A 12,662-nucleotide genomic window follows, 5' to 3' on the forward strand; every position below is an offset into this window, starting at 1 on the left:
AAGATGCAGCTGAGAAGCGGTGTCAGGAGGCCAGAGAAGAAGGACTTGGAGATGACTGCAGGTTACAAGAAAGCACAGTAATAATTACTTTCATGGGATGTTCACTCTTGTCAGGAGGTGCTCTAAGTGCTTTACTCATATTAACTTGTTTAACCCTCATGACGACCTAAATTTTTAAAAAGGTTTAGTATCATTTTCATTTTCTATGAAAGGAACTGAGAGATATTAATTAACTTGCCCAAGTCATACTAGAGCCAGTAAGTGGCTCCTGATGCTACTCTGTGCCTCCCTCCAATATAAAGTAGGGTAAGTGTTTAGCTTGACGAGGTCATGTATAAACTAAAGTTACAAATACTTGAAAACACATCATGGAGTGTAGGGTCCATGGTGTATTTAGACAATCAGATATTAGTATAGAGCTAATATATAGACAATACGGGGCTCCCTGTTAAAGTTTTGCTTTAAGTTCTATCTCCTTTTCTGATATTTCCTACCCATTTCAGAACATAAAGACTCCTACCTCTAGGAAACGAACTAGGCGGGGGTAGGGGTGAATGGGTGACGGGCACTGAGGGGGTCACTTGACGGGATGAGCACTGGGTGTTATTCTGTATGTTGGCAAATTGAACACCAATGAAAAATAAATTTATTATTAAAAAAAGTTCTAGTTAAAATAAATAAATAAATAAATAAATAAAAATAAATAAATAAATAAATAAATAATAAAGTTTTGCTTTAATACCCCACAATCTGTGAGGTTCGCAGGAATGTCTGTTTGATGATGACACTGAAGAAGCAAGTTTATGCTGGATTTCAGTTTATGTCCAGATCCCTCCTTGATAGTGCCAAATAAAAGAAGATTCTAGAATCAAGAGAGCAAGAAGAGAGTTCAGAGAACTAGCTCTCTGCTCTTCGATACCTCAACTCTACTGAACATTCAAAAACTCCTAATTCTGGAGAACATGTTGGGCCGATTCCCTTGGAATACTATTAAATGAAGCTGTAACACTTATGTCAGGCGGGGTCTTATCGCTGGGCCTGACCTCGTAGGAACCCTGTGAAGCCCAGCAGATGGCATATGCTTGAGTAAACAAGACAAAACGGAACATCATTCTTTTGTAGTAGCACCTCAAAAATAATCCCAGTGAAGTAATTACAATAATGTCTTTATATATAGAACATTTTCAGATTTTCATAGGCTTGAGTTATGATCATCAAACCAAACTAAAAATCAACATAACGAAAAGGAAGAGTGAATGATTAAGTTAAAAGAGCTGGTGAATTATCAGGATTGTAAATAAGCCTGGTCATACCCGCATATCTTTATTAATAGCCTAAAAAAAAAAAGTCCACAATATGTTAATTAAATCTATAAATGTAGTTAAACTGATATGGTATTTCCAAAGGTTAAGCTAGGACAAAAGTTAAAAAGAAGCATCCTCACCTTAAGGAAAATATTTTTAATAAGTAGAAGCACTGTCATAAAATCTCACTCAAAGCACCATCAATTATCATCAAAGAGAGATGCTCTTTAAATAAAGGTCAAACTTCACATAATAAAACACTCGAGGACAGACACATGGCCTTGGCTTTCAGAGAGGCTTCATCGTTTATATATTCATTTAGTGTAAAAACCTCCCTCTAGTTTTTATTGGTCAGAGGGGAAAATATGTGAACAAGTAAAAAAATTAAATTTTCACCTTTATCATTTATACTTATTTTTTTGCCTTTCCTACTTAATGAACCAGAAACTCTCTGTTTGCTAGTAATAACATAATTATGTCCTGGGGAACTGGTTTTTATATTACAGCTATTTATTCCTTTACCTATCAGGTCATTAGTTCAGAATTATATGTTTCTCTTGTAACAGCTGATAATAACAAATTCTTACACTGCATCCCAAAAGAACTATGAAAAAATTCCTATTAACTACTTCATTCAGAGCAAACACAATGCACCAGTGGATTGGGGAAATTTTGACCAAAAAAGTATGCCCAACTTTGGTTCCAGTTTCATTCAAGTATTGTACCCACAAAATTAAATCAAGTACAGTATGAATGAGAGTGTCAGAAAAGCAGGACAATGTTATCGATGTCATAAAATTAGAAGGCTTTACAAAATATTATAATCAAACATAACAACCTGAGTTAGAAGAGACTGAGATGGGAAGCACTCAGTCCTGAATAGTGGACCCTACCCCAGTTTGGCGGAATTTGTCCTAATTCTCCAGTCCACAGAGCTCTCAACCTAAAAGACTACCAATACTAATAAACCAATATCAGCAAAATCAATTCCTGCAAGATCAGTTAAATGAGCTGCTGTGTTTTAAGGGAAGATTTTCATTCTTTGGGGAGGATGGATTATTAAAAGTGGATACTAATTTTATCTGACTGCCCGATATAGACAACAGCCATGTTTTGCTTGACCGACAGGGTAGTTTTAGTTTCATTTTTAATTAGTTGTCAGCAAATTTGGGAAATTTCACATATAAAAGAAATCTGGATTTCTGGTTCCTCTTGAATAATGGCAAGATCTGAAGAATGACAAGAATGACATCCATCTGGAAAGAATCATATGCTGATGAGGAATAAATTTTCTGTTCAAAGAGTAGCTCATCTTCTCTGGTTTACCTCAATTTCCAATTCTCTAATTCCTATTACACTCTTGACCCCTGTAGCCATATTTACACTATTTAAACTTGCCATCTTTGTTCTATAGCCCAAGACCACAACTTACCGCTCTTCTACTCTAGAGTAGGTCTTGTCTTAGAGAGGAAGTAGTGTGGGGTACAGAAGAACAAGTGGTGGGATTCATTCCCATAAATATGTGAGTATATTGGAGGCAGAGAGTGATTTGGTAGACAGTCCCCCTCCTACCCACCAGAATCCTTGATTTTCCCCATGACCAGTGTGGCCAGGAAGACTAGAGATACGAGTCCTTAATATTAGAAAAAAGCTAGGAGGTCATTTTGTCCATAGGCCAATCATGAGAATGGTTGAAAACCTTTATTTTTGACAGGAATTTCAGTGGTGATTAAAAATCAAATCTAGAAATTCAGAATATTCCCAGAACAATGGCATGGGGAACTCTACAGACCCACTCCTCAACAAAGTGGCCATAAGTGGTGAGAATTATAAAAAAAAAAAACAACATATATAATCTTTAGAAATCTTCCTAAAGATACATAACAAAAGAAGAAACATTTATTTAAGAAAACCTGCCGTGTCTCAGTAGGAAACATGAGAGTCTAAAGCATGTGAACCACAAAACAATCCCTCACTCACCCTCTCCCCAAGTTAGCATGAAGGAAGCTCCACTGCAGACAGCTGTGGCCAAGAGGATAGGGCTCAGGGAATTCCACCTCACTGGCTCCCAGTCATGGTCTACAATACCTCTCCTGGAGAGAAAGGCTGTCAGCGTTTCTCCTCACCCCCAGCATCATGTTGTAGAGATTAACATCCAGGCACGTGTAGCAAGAAGAGATCAGGTGTTTCCTTTCTATACACGATCCCAACCTGTAGGGTGGAGGCTACTCCAGATGCAGCAGGTTGAGAAACTGCAGCCTCAACTGCCTTTGCTTCAGCATTCTCAAAGCATCCAGGCTAGAAGCAGCAAGCCAAACACACTAGAGTGACAGCCCCTGCCTGCAACCTCTCCTATTAATCAGGGGTTTTACTCCAAGAGAAGCAGGTCACTCTCCCCAGAACCAGCTGTAAAGCAGTGGCTCAGAGATTTTGCCCATAGGAAAGGTAGGGTAGAAAAACAGAGGACTCAGTAGTTATCCTCATAGATATCTTTATTTGGAACAGAACAGGAAAAATCCAGACCTTAAGGTGCTCTCGGACACCATGGATATTTTGGTAGTAAGCAACGAAAAGGAGAGCAACAGGCTTAGCCATAGGCAGCTTGTCTGCCAGAGAGAATCAGAGCGAGAAGAGCCCTCTGAGGTCAAAACAAGCCTCAGTGATCAGTATCATAAACTTTCTGCAAAGCAGCCAAAATGTAATTGGACCAGAGCTTAAAGAAGAATTCATACAGATTCACTGCAAACTTTTTCCAAAAACAGACGAGGAGGAAACATGTGCCAATTCATTTTATGAGGTAATACCTTGATACCAAAACCAAACAAGACATCAAATAAAAGAAATACATAGGTCAATATCTCTTATGACTATAAACACAAAAATCATCACCAAAATACTAGCTAACCAGATACAGAAATATATACAAATGATTAAGCACCATGAACAAATGAGATTTATCCCAGGAATGCAAGGTTGGTGCAATATCCAAAGATCAGTAATGGAATATATCAACAAAATAAAGGACAAAAGCCACACATCTCAATGGAAGCATTAAAAGTATTTAAAAACCTAACACCACTTCATAATAAATAAACAAGCAGGTGCTTCCTCAATCTAATAAAGAATATCTGTGAAAAACCTACACCTAACATACTTAATGGTAAAAGACTGAATATTTTCCCCCTTGGATCAAGAACGAAACCAAGGATCTTTACTATCTCCCTCTCTATTCATCACTGTACTGGATGCTCTAGCCAGAGCAATTAGGTAAGAGTGAGATAAAAGGCATCTATCCATATTAGAAAGAAAGAAGTAAAATTGTCTCCATTTGCAGATATCATGATATTTTAGATAGAAAATCCTAAGGAATCCATTAAAAAATAACTAGACTAATGAGTGAATTAAGTAGGTCTACCAGATTAACTTCAATATGCAAAAATTAGTTGTATTTTATATGCCAGTAACGAAAAATCCAAAAATGAAATTGAGAAAACAATCTCATTTACCATGGCATTAAAAAGAATAAATGCTTAGAAATAAATTTAATAAAAAGAAGTACAAGTTGTGTGCACTAAAAACCACAAAACATTGATGAGAGGGATTAAAGACCTAAATAAACGGAAAGACAACATATGTTCCTGAGTCAAAAAGACTCAGCTTTATGATGATACTCCCCAGATTAATGATTTAAAGATTGAAAATATTTGCTACCAAAGTCACGATGGGCTCCACAGTAGAATTTGACAATGTGATCCAAAAATCCATATGTTAATTTAAGGGACCTCAAATAGCCAAAACAATCTTGAAAAAGAAGAACGAAGTTAGAATACTAACACGTCCTATCTATCGATATCAACACGCCAGTGGTACCGGCATAAGGACAGACCCACAGTCCTGGCACAGTGAAATGACTTACAGCTCTACCGACACGTGGAAGAGAGAGGCTGGGCCCTGGGGGAAGGACGCAGGGTGAAGGGCTGTAGAAAGTCCAGAAAGAGGAGGTGGAGCATATAAGCAGGTCCCCTTCCCGCTCAGGCACCTCCATCTAATAAAGAATATCTATGAAAAACCTATACCTAACATACTTAATGGTAAAAGACTGAATATTTTCCCCCTAGGATCGAGAACGAGACAAGGATCTTTACACTCTCCCTTTCTATTCATCACTGTACTGGATGCTCTAGCCCGAGCAATTAGGTAAGAGTGAAATAAAACTTAAATAAATAAATAAATAAATAAATACATAAATACATAAATACATAAATACATAAATAAATAAAAATAAATAACATAAATAACATAAATAAATAGCATAAGTAAATAAATAAATAAATAAATAAATCTTAAATAAAACATAACTCGCATGGCACCCACACATGCAAGTTATGATTATCTTCCAAGTGATCCCACCCTCTAGACCAGGGATGGGCATATCTTCCAGGCTCCAGGGCCAAATCAACCCGAGTCTATTCACTTACATATAGTCTATGGCTACGCTTTCAGACTGCGACAGCAGAGTTAAGTAACTGCAACCATCTGCATACAGTCCACAAAGCCCCAGATGCAGCACTGCCTCAGAGCCCGGACAGTACACCCTGCTGGCTTCTGTTCTAGAACCTGATTAACTACAGACTAACTCTTAGTTTTCTGGACCATCAAAGGGTCAGGACCACATACAGATGATATCTGGCCACTTAGTGGAAATGAATAAAAGGAAGACAAATTTCCTTTTCGTGGGTGGGGGGAAAGTTTGACAGTGATGAAAATATGAGGGGAAAAAAGAACAAAACAACATATCAACTATTAGGAGTAATTTTCTCGTGGCTTACTAAAGGGTATTTTTGGCTTGCTAATAACTATTTCTTCCCCTAGGAAAATGAATCCACAAGAACATAAATTACAAAAAAAAAACTAGATTTCTTAAAAAATAAGTTTTGTTGCTGCTGTGTCTCCAACACCTACAAGAGTACCTAACACATAGAGGTACTTGGTAAATAGCTGTTTATCCCACCTCTACCACTTATCAACTGGACAACTGCCGGCAAATAATCTAATATTTCTGGCCCTGAGATCCCTCACCTAAAAATGAGGAAAACAGTAGTCTCACCTCGTAGGTTGTTATGATTAATGAGCTAACATATGTAGATTGTTTAGCACAAATGTGACGTACCTAGTACTGCTATTTTCTGAAAATCTTCAGTTATGATATGCAATTGATTACAACCACTGAGTGTTATTCTTAGAAGTTTTGGAACTTCTTAGGCCCTTTCATAGAGATTAAAGTTTGTAATTCATAAACCCGTAGCATAGGAAAGACCATCATATATGTTGTATATTTCTCTTTTTTTATGTTGTATATTTCTATGGCAATATTTTACCCACTGGGATACATTAACAAATTTATTACCATATCCAACAATGACAAAGTAGTGTGTGCCACTCTATTGCTTCAATCAGATATATATTTATTCAAGATCTCCCCAATAACATGTCCTTATATACTTTACAATGAGATAGATCTTAAACTATAGGGAAGTTACACATACTGTATTCACTTGCTATGTAATCATATTTACTACACAGTGTGGCAAGTGTAGCAGTAGTGTAGACTCCTCAATGATATTAGCTTCATTCCTACCACTAGCTTGATTGATTCTATCACCAATACTATTGGCATGAACAGGTGGTATCTTACTTTTCCCTTCTCCATCCTCTGTGATTTTTTTAAGTTTTTATTTAAATTCCAGTTAGTCAACATACAGCCTAACATTAGTTTCAGGTGTACGATATAGTGACTGAACATTTCTATACATCACCTGGTGCTCATCATGACAGGTGCACTCCTTGATAACCTCACCTATTTAAACTATCCCTCCCACCTTCCCTCTGGTAGCCATCAGTTTATTCTCTATAGTTAAGAGTCTGTTTCTTGGTTTGACTCTCTCTTTTTTTCCCTTTGCTCATTTGTTTTGTTTCTTAAATTCTACATATGAATGAAATCATGTGGTATTTGTTTTCCTCTGGCTGACTTATTTCACTTAGCAAGATACTCTCAAGTTCTATCCACATTGCTGAAAATGGCAAGGTTTCATTCTTTTTATGGCTGAGTAATATTCCATTATACATATTACATTATATTATATATTATATACTCCATTATATATATGCATTATATTATATTCTATATTCCATTATATATGCATTGTATTATATATAATGGAATATTATATATATACAGATATGTATACAGATACATATATATATATATATATATATATATATATATATATATATATATCTGCATATGTTTCCCCAATTTGGCTATTGTTGATAATGGTGCTATAAGCATCAGGGTGCATGTATCCCTCTGAATTAGCATTTTTGTATTCTTTGAGTGAATAGTAGTGTGAATAGTAGTGTGATTGCTGGTTCATGGGGTAGTTTTTAACTTTTTGAGTATCCTCTGTGATTTTATATCTACAAGTTTTAGCAACTCCACTGGTTCTTGGGCTTCTTAATTTCTTCAGCAAAAATATGTTGCTGTTGCTGGGGTTGTTATCCACAGAGCTGAATATGGTTTATTCGTCACAGACCCATAGTAAAAAGCAAATAGTTAAATAAATAACTAAATACAAAGAACAAATGCGAGGCAATATTGAGGTTTTCCTCTTAAAATGGTTTCCTTTAAGTAGGGTTGGAAACAGGAAGAGAGCACAGAAACTTCAAAATGTTGAAGAAACAATTGCTCAGAACTGAGATGAGAGAAAAATATTGTTTTTCCATGTATGTTCAATGTTGCCTTATAATGAAAATTTCTTTCAAGAGGGTCCCATCAGCTGTCATGAAGTGAGGATCTTAACTGAAGACAAATTACAGAAACACCACTCATTTGATAACCTAAAAGGACAGTTGTTAAAGTAAATGGAGCCAACATGCACACAGTGGACAATCTGGTTAAGAAATTCCTTCAAATTCTTCTATAAGTAAGAATTTGAGAACAGTAAATGTACTATGGAATCATCAGGAGCTGTAAAACAAAGTTGGATATTAACTATGTATTTGGGGTATAGTTAATCAGGAACGTGCAATTTGCATTAGCTACAGAAACTGAACCTAGTAAAACAAAACTGACCCATTCAAACTTTTTAAGGGAAAACTTCAAAGGTTTTGCTGGCCAACAGAATGCCAAAACTTTCTGTGCTACAGTTGAAAAACACTTTCAGAGTCTAAGTCACACTAACAGTAACAACCAAATGCACGTGCAGCTGCTCTTTTTTTTAATCAAGATATTCTAAACCCACAATAAAATTTAGTGTAAAACACAAAGCCAGTATTGCTTTCATTTCTCTTACAGGAGTGATGTTTTTAGAGTGACTTTAAAAGTTCCTATAAAAATGGTTTTATGGTAAAATTTTAAAGGATTTTTTTTTCCTTTCTTAGATCTCTTCAATCTCATTTTAGTTTTAAAATAGTTATTCTGAGAGAATCCCTTCACCATATAACAATAGGAATTATGTTCTGGATAAGAATTCACTAGATAAAGAATGCCTACTGGACACTAGTTACTCAAGGACATACAACGAAGAAGCATTAATTGCCTCTTCTCTCAAGAATTTTAGCATTGGAGGGATACAAGCATAATGAAATAACAAGGAAATGATTAATGGTTAATCTTTAATCAGAAAAGAATAAACAAGTTAGTATTAGGAGAAGAGATGGAATGTAGAAATGGGAGGTAAGAGACTTCAGAGATAAGACAGGATTTGTGTTAGTTTCCTTGCCTTGTGGCCCTTCCTCTCCATCTTCAAAGGCAACAAGGGCAGATCTAGCGCTTCTCATATCCTATTGCTCTGAGCTCTGCTTCCCCTGTTACACCTCCTCTGAATGAAAGATTCCTCCTCTGCTTTCCTTCTCTACTTGTAAAGATCCCTGTACTTACATTTGACCCTCCCATGTAATCTAGGATAATTTCCTTATTTTAAAAGGGCAAGTGACTTACAGCCTTAATTCTATTTATGATCTTAATTTCCCACTTATCATGACATATTCATAGGCTTCTGAGATAAGGATGAGGATAACTTTAGGGAACCACTGTTCTGCCTACCACAATCCATAGAGTAGGGTTCTTCAAAGTGTGGTGGATGGAATCACCTTGGTGTTGGTTAAAAAAGGCAGATTCTAGGCCTCGCTTGCTACATTATGAGTGGAGACCAGAAAACCCACACAACTTTAAAGGAGAGTGGGATTTTTGAGTGCTAGTCTTGACAGAAAAAAAAGAAAAAGTATCTCAAATGGAATACGTGGAGTCTATGCATACAAAAAGGGAAGATGAAGATGTGATCATAGAAATATAAACAGTGTAGTTTTACCATAGTGAAGGATAACCTAAGGTGGTTCGTGAAAAATAAGTTAGAAAATGAGAATGGTGCCCGAGCTGAAAGAACTTCAAAGGCCAATGACCTACATAAGTTTAACTTCATTTGGAGGGAAAGGAAACCCAAAGACATTATAGAGATAGAATCATTTATTTCTTGGACATGTTTGCTTTCTCTCCAAAAAGAAATTTATACCAGGAAGATTAAAATGAAAACATTCTGTAGAACTTGAAGATACAACTGAAATATCATTTTGCGTTATTCAGTTATGAGGACTTTAAAAATTACTACTTCTATCTTAATTCTTTTCTCTCCAAGAATAAATCATTGGCTAGAACTGAAAAGATAGATTGCTAATCAAAATGTCTGAGTCACGCAGCACTGTCTATCACCAGAACACAGCATCTTGTCTTTCACTGCTAATGAATATAGACTCAGAGACCTGTACAGGGAATGCAAAGATTAAATGGTACAAGTTGTAATAAATGTTAGCCCTTTCCAATTCAGCATGATGTTAATAACTAGTTAACCAATTTCAAACTCTTCCCATTGTTTTAAGGTACACTATAAAATTGGCAAGGTTTTCATACTCTTGTCACTATTTCGAGGAGCCATAAAATCCCAACTGAAAAAGAGACCATTTCTAGAGATAAAAATTTAATATAAGAGATGAACAGCAGCAACCCAAGAACATTTTAAAACAATTGTTTCAGGATGAGAGATAATGAATCATTGCAATTCTGAGAAAGATACAAGATTCTTTATAACAATAAATCTATGTCAATATTAAGGAATAAAGGTGGCCATATATATACCTATTATCTCCCTGCCATAAAATATTTGGCTCTCTGGTTTACACATTTCTATTTAATAGGGTGTTAGAGTATATACCTATCACAGCTTTTACAAAAACGTCCTGAAGCAATGGGGCTTTTAAAGTTCTTAATTGAACTGCCATTATCACCATCGACAAGTCTCAAAAAACTTAGATACCTAGCAAGAAATTACTTAGAGATTTCTCTACATTTTCCCATTTTACTCATTGTCCAAGAAAAACAAGTCAATCAACCAAACTAATTAACTAAAAACAGCACAATGTGGCAGACATTTTTTCAGAAGTGTCCACAACAATATATCCTATCCCATGGGATCCTCCCTATTGTGATCTTGCAAAGTCCCCTCCCCTTTGAATCTTCATTGGCTTTAGAGACTCTCATAGCCAGTAAAATGTAGCAAAATAATGCTTTAAGATCAAAGGAAGCCCTTCAGCTCCTGCACTGGTCTCCGGGAATACCCTTCCCTGTGCTCCTTCTCAGGCCAGTACCTCCAGGACCACCCTCCATTCTGTAAGAAGGCCAAACTACACAGAGAGGTCACATGTGTATCCTATTGCCTCAGTTACAGTTGAGCCAGCCTTCAACTCCTCTTGGCCCAGATATCAGACCTGTAAGTTAAGAAGTTGCCAAATGATAACCCAGCCATCTGCCAGTCACCCTAAGCCCCAGAATTTCCCAGTTGAAGCCCAAACATCATGGAGTAGACATAAGCTACACAATCCGTGAACATAGCAAAACAGCTGTCGTGTGACACCACAAAATTTGAGTTGGCTTGTTATGCAGTATTAGAGAACTAGAATATTCACCCTAGAATAGGATATTCATATTTTGTATATAAACTATATTAATCTGTCTGTTAAGAAAAGAATCCAATACATGGGATGGATTCTAGCATTTAGGAATCACGATACATGTACTAAAAGTCTATCACCTACATGTTCAGACCCATGCCCAGCCCTCAGCCAAGCTGAGAATTTGGCTTAAAAGTATTATTAGGCATTGTTTCCCTACTAAAGATTGGAATCTACTTCCCCACACCTGATGTCCCAAAGTTGGAAACAATCTCAATACCCATGGAATTGATCTGGAGTCTCCCTATATCTTTTGTGGGGGTAGTCTGTGTGGTTGACTCTATGTGCTGATCTCCGTGTAACTGAACTCAGTGTATTTAGATCAAGGAAGTTATTCAGTTCCCCTTTCCACAAATGAGAGCCCATCTAATAATAAGAACCATGGATAATATCATATATCATATCATGCATACACATTGAACATGATGCTGCTTGGATCAAAAAGGTCTCAAGTCCCTTGGACTCATTTATGTAAACAGTGTTAAATTTTTATATTTAATAACACTATTTATATTAAATAGCACTATTTAATAACAAAGGAGATGACTGCTGCTTTGTATGGTATACAGCGGCAATCATTGACACAACATGTTCTAGAATTATATCTATTGTTAATTGATTTGTTGGCTATGGTTTTACTAATTTGTCTTTTTGCTTCTTTGAAAAATGGGACATTTCTCAATTTCTGTTCTTCTCTTCCGTGATTTTTCAAAGATTTACCCATAGTAGTCGGGCAGATTCCTCTGTAACTCACTGGGATGCAATTCATCAGGGTCTGGGAGGGGAAGTGTAAGGCAACTAACATTTCTGTAAGTGGCTACCATTCACCAGACCCCTTAGTAACATTAGTTATCTCTCCCAGTCTCCTAACTTCTAGTCTCTAGGTATATTTTTCATAATCACCATGTAAGGAAACTGAGACTCACAGACGTTAAATACCTTGGCCGAGTTCTAAACCTAGGAAGTGGCATAAACCAAGATTTGAACCTACATTTGCTTGACTCCAAAGCCCACGTTCCTCTCGCCATACCTCACTGCAATGAAGCTCTAACTCATTTGGGACAGTTATTTACCTCCCCAAATCTCCTCAATCCTGGATTCCTCATTTTTCTTTATAAACATTCCTCTCATTGGTCTGAGGGTTATTTTCCTTCATAAAGAAGAGAAAGAGAGAATTGAAGCTGAGCAATTTCTCTTCTTCCTGTCATCTATCCCAAGAAGTAAGCCCCTCCCTTTCTTATCTTGCTCCACACACAATTGACCCTTTCAATTATTATTAATACTTTTTTTTTCCTT

General features: G+C 36.5%; 1 protein-coding gene across 1 annotated transcript in view; it reads right to left on the bottom strand.

Moving 5' to 3' along the window:
* TRHDE (thyrotropin releasing hormone degrading enzyme) overlaps positions 1-12,662 on the bottom strand; it is a 388,541-nt gene that overhangs the window by 203,328 nt on the left and 172,551 nt on the right. The gene's annotated exons all lie outside the window — the stretch shown is intronic.

The sequence above is a fragment of the Vulpes lagopus genome, chromosome 5 (assembly GCF_018345385.1).
Source record: "Vulpes lagopus strain Blue_001 chromosome 5, ASM1834538v1, whole genome shotgun sequence".
NCBI classification, from domain to species: domain Eukaryota; kingdom Metazoa; phylum Chordata; class Mammalia; order Carnivora; family Canidae; genus Vulpes; species Vulpes lagopus.